Below are 7,500 nucleotides of genomic sequence, written 5' to 3' on the forward strand. Positions count from 1 at the left end.
TAAAAACAAATGATAAACTAGCAGGCTCTCTGGCCGGTTGCCTGCAAGTGTCGTAGACTCGTAGTTATAAATAACTAGTCATATCGGAGAACAAAACAGTTTCTTGTTTAGCACTCACCTCTCAAGATATCAACGCACCGGGATAGTTATGAAAGTGAGATATCTTATCAAGTATTCAGTAAACTGGGAATTTAAACCAGGTAATGTAAATATTGGCAACACATGGTAAGAGAGAAACATCACGCACAGAATGTTTAAATACTTATGCAGGTGTTTCTGGCGAACTTCCACTTGTGTAGGGTGAAAATAATGTCTCTCTCTTTTTGTTTTCATTAAACATATCCACATACTATGGTAATATTTATTTTTCGAAAAAAAAGGACAGTTAGCGAAATTATTATTTGAAATATTCATAGAGTAGTATTCCTTTTTTTTAACATTTCACAATACCTTTTTTTTGTGTGTGATTGTTCGAGTTTTCAGCCTGGAAGAAATACATTTGGTCTTATTTAGAATTATTTACGATATAAGGCAATTCATTCAGCTTAATTAAGAAACTGACACGATATCTTTGGTTGAAGAAGCCTTCGAGACGAAATATGAAATGAAACAATTAATTATGTAGTTGTTTGACAATATAAATTTCTGTCGAGCTGCCAAACATTTAGTCAAATCGATTGAAGATGGTTGTATATCTGTGGGATTTTCTGCCGAAGAAAATCTTGAAATTATCATGAGCAAGATTACGAAAAGAAGTCGAAATCAGGATGAAAAATATTTAGGATAAAAGTTTAGTAAACAGATTTTCAAAATTTGTATATGAAAGCATAACACATTTGTTGTGATGAATATTGGGACCATTAAAAAATATCTTGTTTTACTAGCAAATAGGAATAACTTGGACAAAAAAGAAAAAAAAAAAAAAACGAAGCAGAAATATTTTGAGGAAAACTCCGGAACTAAGAGAAATAAAGTACGTAGATTAGTTTTATTTTTAACCTCTTCATCCTCATAGCCATCATCGTTATTATTATTATTATTATTATTATTATTATTATTATTATTATTATTATTATTATTATTATTATTATTATTATCTACTCAAGAAGTGGAGATTAAGAAAAGTAAAAACTTGGTAGCAAAGTCTTTTTTCTTTCTTCAACGAAAGCAGTAAACACCATCCCTTATATAATAAAGACTAAGTCTCTCTCTCTCTCTCTCTCTCTCTCTCTCTCTCTCTCTCTCTCTATATATATATATATATATATATATATATATATATATATATATATAAATATATATATATACGTGTGTGTGTGTATGTATATATATATATATATATATATATATATATATATATATATATATATATATATATATATATGTATATATGTATACATATATATATATATATATATATATATATATATATATATATATGTATATACAGTATATATATATATATATATATATATATATATATATATATATATATATATCCTGCCACGTAAGCGACATTGTCGAACGTATGACTATTCGGTCTCTCCCCGTCCATTGGGTAGGGGATACAGGGAGAGTTGTACAGTATCCTGGTGAGAGGGTTTACTCCGTGAGGTACAGTTAGAATCAAAAGAACGCCGACACTCAGGGGGAAATCTTTCGTCAGATGTCTCTTTTGTTCCCCTGACAAAAGAGACAAGGTTTTGCTCTTCTTACTACTACTATGAAATGGGCGGAGCCCTCTCCAACCTTAGCAAATCAAAGACAGCAACAGGGTGTTTTTGCTAGTGAAAGCATTAAAATTTTACAAATCGAGTTGCCATATTTCATTCTGTTTTATCATTTGACGTTTCGAATATCCACTGCAAATATTGAATCACACACACACACACACACACACACACACACATATATATATATATATATATATATATATATATATATATATATATATATATATATATATATATAAATATACATATATATATATATATATATCATGAATCTGAAAAAATCTTGTAGAAATTATTGGAGTATTGTAGCTTAACAATTCCTTCCGTTAACAACTACATTAGATTATTTCGACATTAGTCTTGTTCAAGCCACCGATGAAAGAAAAAGTACTCTCAGGAGAGAGAGAGAGAGAGAGAGAGAGAGAGAGAGAGAGAGAGAGAGAGAGAGAGAGAGAGAGAGAGAGATTCGGTCTGATTACATCGTTTTTAATATATTTGTAGTATGTTGGTCAAAATTCGCCCGTACTTTTTTAGTTAGGTTGGTGACAAACAAATAGACAGAGGTAAAATCATGACCTCCTTGGCGGAGGCAATAATAATAATAATAATGATAATAATAATAATAATAATAATAATAATAATAATAATAATAATAATAATAATTGGACCAAAACGTAATTTTTGAGAGAGTTCTGTCGAGGTGAGTATGGGCCCAGGCACTGAGCCCTTTTATAATTTGGAATTGCAAGATATTTCTTTGGATTTATTAAACGTAATTAGTTCAAATTCCTGGAGTTTATCCATTTATCCAAAGCTACCGAAATCTTGTAACCCTTCCAGAAACCACATTATTACTTCCATTCTTGCCTGTTTGTCTTTCAACAATTCCAACTCCTAGCGAGATAAAGATTCACTTCACGAACGTCATGTCTCTAGAGAATGGAACTTGTAATGTTTCTCAAAATGATATTTAGTTTGAAATTGAGTTTTATGTAAGTGGGGGATATAAACTTGACACCATCTTTTATCGTTTATTGTGGAGAGAGAGAGAGAGAGAGAGAGAGAGAGAGAGAGAGAGAGAGAGAGAGAGAGAGAGAGAGAGAGAGAGAGAGAGAGAGAGTTTGAGGGTGGTGAGAGCGAGAAGGGGTGAGAGAGGGAGAGAATAGTGAGAGTCAAAGAAGATTGGGGCCCCAAGATGTTCATTCCATACCAGTCATGTTACAGATGAACTCTTTATGATTAGTTGGCAGCTTGACTCCGCGTTATCCATTTCAGTGTTAAAATTACAAACTTCATTTCTAACTAAGCTGATATTGTCTAGTTACCGACAATATGTTGCGCTACCTCCTTGTAGTGAGATTTGTGAAACCACAGAAAAAAAGAAAAAGAATAAAGTCACGCTATTTTTAAGGAACAAGACTCCAAGGATTTCAATAGATAAAACAGAATTATATTTGAATAAGAACTAATTTTGGGCCAGAGTGCGTAAACAAATGCACAAAAGCTATCTAGAATATGGTACCAATGGGGCAAGGGGTAGGTGCGCTTTAAAGAACTTAATTTCAAGGTAGTAAGCAATGTTTTTCTCCCTTTTTAGCTTAGCATTTTCAGTTCGTATTGTATCGTTTCATTTTAACGGTACTTGTGTTTATTTTTCTAGTTTTATTACCCTGGTTTTTGGACACCTTACTGGAAGATGTAAAAGAGAATGTAGCAGCTGGACAATTTATACAGAGAGCTAGAGACAGAACCAGGTGGAGGCAATTGACAGCCCACGTCGAGGTCATGGCACCTAGATAGATTACCCTGGTTATTTCTGATCACCTTTCTATCAATAGTGATTTTAAAGATATCGGTTTCTCTGGAATTTACCTTTTTTTGGTTTGATATTAGGTAATATTAACCTACTGATTTCTCTGGTATACAGTATATGTCCAAAGGGAGACCAGAAGCAACGTGAAGTTATTTCCTGTTGGCTATAGGATGAAACCAATATTTAAAAAAGAATTGAGAAACAGGCAGTCTCCCATCTATTATCGTTAAAAGAATTAAATTTTAAGAAAGTTTACTTTTCAAATTTTTGGAGACCGGTTATTTCTAAGGAATTTATTTTAAGCACTTCAGGTTGGTAGTACTTTGAAAATTGTTCACATGTTTGTACTTCAGAATCTGATGGAGAAAAACCTGACGCTTATTAAACTCCATGTTCATAATCTTGATATAAGTATCTCAGTGTGCATGGTGTTTAGAATATTTAGTAATCCTTTTAGGCCGGGTGCCAGGACCACCCCAGGATATATTCTGCATCTTTTTAACTCACAATTCCTGATAACCTTTTTAACTCACATTTCCTGATAACCTTTTTAACTCACATTTCCTGATAACCTTTTTAACTCACAATTCCTGATAACCTTTTTAACTCACAATTCCTGATAACCTGTTTAACTCACATTGCCTGATAACCTGTTTAACTCACATTGCCTGATAACCTATGTCTTGGGCTATGTCAAGAATATAGCGACCACTCTCAACTCCGGGCCGTTCTCACAAAGGGGACCAAAACCCCCTGTTTCACACTATACGCTCAACTCTGCCTCACATAAATCTACATTAAGCCTTTGTATGGGTGGTCAAACATATTCAGACTCTCAAGAAATTTTGCAGGAACTATTGCAATATATCAAGAAACATATGTACAAGGCAAACATTTCAATAGTATAATATGTTTTTCTAAAGTAATGCAAAATGTAGACAGACAAACCGAAAAAAAATCTTGATTTTAACATATTTCTCTTTGCAAACGAAGTCCTCTCAGGAAAAAATAACTAGTCTGTAATTACAAATTGCATTATAAATACGTCCTTGTTACATACGCTTTTTTTAGCCAAAGTTTACGTTATATCTAAATAGATACCAAAACTTTTCTATCCGTTTCAAACCGATAAATCTAAATAAGCAAGTGGTGATTTTTTCTCCTGACAAATTCCTTTAATTTTTTATAGAAAATCTAAAGATATTTGTTCAAATGTAGTTCGAAGTTAAGATTAATTATTTTTCCTACTTATTTGTTCATTTGTTTATTTACTAGTTTATCTAGAAAGTTGCCGACGAGAGTGTTTTTGAATTGGTCGCCGCACATTGTTAAGCTTAAAAATAAATGTTTGAATGTAAGTGAACAAGTCGCCAAAAAAAGATGTTAAATAGTGATATTTGGTAAATACTGTATATTTTGTAAAGGTGACAAGGTAAAGGACTGGTAATATACATAGGTTGCAGAAGTTCCACTCAGATGCGTATAAAAACATCGAAGAAAAGAAAATTTAACTAAATGATGAAGATTTACTATGTATAATAAGAGGATCTTTTCGCAAGGGAGAGTGTGTGTAGATTGCCTTACCTTATGTAAAACACGGGCTCATTAAACACATTTCTAAATGACAAAGGTTTAGAACCCGAACTTTGTGAATAACTTCTTTTTTTCTCTATAAATCTTTTCTTATCTGATGTTTCCTCAGTTTCCGTGATGGTGTAACACTGCTGAGGTATTCGTCTCACTAAAAACTGCTTGGGTCGGCACTCATGGAATTAGGTCTCCTTTGGAAATTAAAAACTGCTTGGGTCGGCACTCGTGGAATTAGGTCTCCCTTGGAAATTAAAAACTGCTTGGGTCGGCACTCATGGAATTAGGTCTCCCTTGGAAATTAAAAACTGCTTGGGTCGGCACTCATGGAATTAGGTCTCCCTTGGAAATTAAAAACTGCTTGGGTCGGCACTCATGGAATTAGGTCTCCCTTGGAGATTACTAGATCTCCAAGGGAGACCTAATTCCATGAGTGCCGACCCAAGCAGTTTTTAATTTCCAAGGGAGACCTAATTCCATGAGTGCCGACCCAAGCAGTTTTTAGTGAGACGAATACCTCAGCAGTGTTACACCATCACGGAAACTGAGGAAACATCAGATAAGAAAAGATTTATAGAGAAAAAAGAAGTTATTCACAAAGTTCGGGTTCTAAACCTTTGTCATTTAGAAATGTGTATTATGAGAATCTAAGCAACAATAGCAATAATGAACAAGCTTTTGAAATAACTAGTCAATCTCAGGTTAAAGATTGAACACTGTTCTGACATGAAAGACAGCATCAACTTCTGATCATCCCCATATAAAGACACACTGATATTTTGTAAATCTTTGGAATCACTGAAAACAATTGTTCTTTCTGCTTGTGATTTGTGAGATGATGACTTGATCAACGAAGTTAGTCTTGAGCTTCACACCAGATTACTCAATGCCTTTAAAGAAAGCAAGACACTTCTATGGCCCACCAAATCTAGTGACGTTCCTTGTTATTATTATTATTATTATTATTATTATTATTATTATTATTATTATTATTATTATTAGCTAAGCTACAACCCTAGTTTGAAAAGCAGGATGCTCTAATCCGAGAGGCTCCAACAGGGAAAATAGCCCAGTGAGGAAAGGAAAAAAGGAAAATAGAATATTTTAAGAAGAGTGAAAACATTAAGATAAGTATCTCCTATATAAACTATAAAAACTTTAACAAAACAAGAGGAAGAAAAATAAGATAGAATAGTGTTCTCGAGTGAACCCTCAACCAAGAAATTCCTGCTTATGTTATGCAATCTGTATTTACACAAATGTGTGGTAAGAGGGACCCATCAGATCGAGAATGAATATTAGTACTAACAGTTAGTCAAGATGTGTGTAAAGCAGCAACAGGTGGACAGTGGAAGAGGAAAACGCTTATCCTACTATGTATGACACTCCGCCATCTCTTCATACCTAAACAATCATCTACTTTCCTAAACAAACTAGGTATGAGTTCTATGCTTTTTCTTTTGAATTGGAAACAGTCCTGGCATATACATAGTTGAAAGTGTTTCAGTAATCAGTAATAGTGATGTGGTTAAGGATCAACCTGAAGGAACAGTGTTTCATGGCGACCGAGACAACTTTGATCAGCTGGTGAATGAAGTTTATGGAACTGGATCAGTTCAAAGCACAGTTGGAATCTACATGGAAGAATTTGGATTCTGTAAAGATGATTTCCTGAAATTAGTCCCTCGTTTGACTGAACCCATTCCTGAGAAGATTCAAAAGTCCAGTTTAAGAGTTTTCACCCTACTACCGGAGAAAACGACATGAAGAACCAACCCTCATAGAGCCCTCAAACTGAGCTGAAAATTCCAGCATCAATATTTTTTTTTTTTTTTTTTTAGATTATTGCTTGTCATATGCCCTTTGAGAGTCAATTTATCCCTGCTATATCGGGATCTGTGTCTTGTAGGCTACTGCCAATACTCCAAACTTTACGAAAACTATGTATGTATATATATATATATATATATATATATATATATATATATATATATATATATATATATATATTATATACATATATATCTGTGTGTGTGTATATATATATATATATATATATATATATATATATATATATATATATATATATATATATATATATATATAATGTATATATATATACAGTATTTTTTAGATTTTTTAACGAGGAGCCCTGCCAGCGGGAAGAGGGGAGCCTCGCCCTGGCCGCGGGAAGGGGGTAGCCCCGCCTTGCCAGCGGTACGGGGGGAACCCCAGTATGCCAGCGGGAAGGGGGGAACCCTACCTTGCCAGTGGGGGCCCCACCCTGCCAGCGGGAAGGGGGGAACCCTGCCCTGCCAGTGGGGGCCCCGCCCTGCCAGTGAGAAGGGGGCCTCCACCCTCCCAGCG

The 7,500-nt window shown here is 34.2% G+C and overlaps 2 protein-coding genes across 2 annotated transcripts in view; one reads left to right on the forward strand and one right to left on the reverse strand.

Annotated features, from left to right (window-relative positions):
- LOC137617229 (D-aspartate oxidase-like) overlaps positions 1–231 on the reverse strand; it is a 32,447-nt gene extending 32,216 nt beyond the window's left edge. Inside the window, exon 1 of the mRNA XM_068347171.1 lies at positions 119–231. The gene's annotated coding sequence lies outside the window, so the exon portion shown is untranslated. The remainder of the gene's footprint in view (positions 1–118) is intronic.
- The window catches only part of LOC137617228 (polynucleotide 5'-hydroxyl-kinase NOL9-like), a 114,921-nt gene continuing 107,556 nt past the window's right edge, over positions 136–7,500 (forward strand). Inside the window, exon 1 of the mRNA XM_068347168.1 lies at positions 136–154. The gene's annotated coding sequence lies outside the window, so the exon portion shown is untranslated. The remainder of the gene's footprint in view (positions 155–7,500) is intronic.

The sequence above is a fragment of the Palaemon carinicauda genome, chromosome 23 (genome assembly GCF_036898095.1).
Source record: "Palaemon carinicauda isolate YSFRI2023 chromosome 23, ASM3689809v2, whole genome shotgun sequence".
Taxonomy (NCBI): Eukaryota; Metazoa; Arthropoda; class Malacostraca; order Decapoda; family Palaemonidae; genus Palaemon; species Palaemon carinicauda.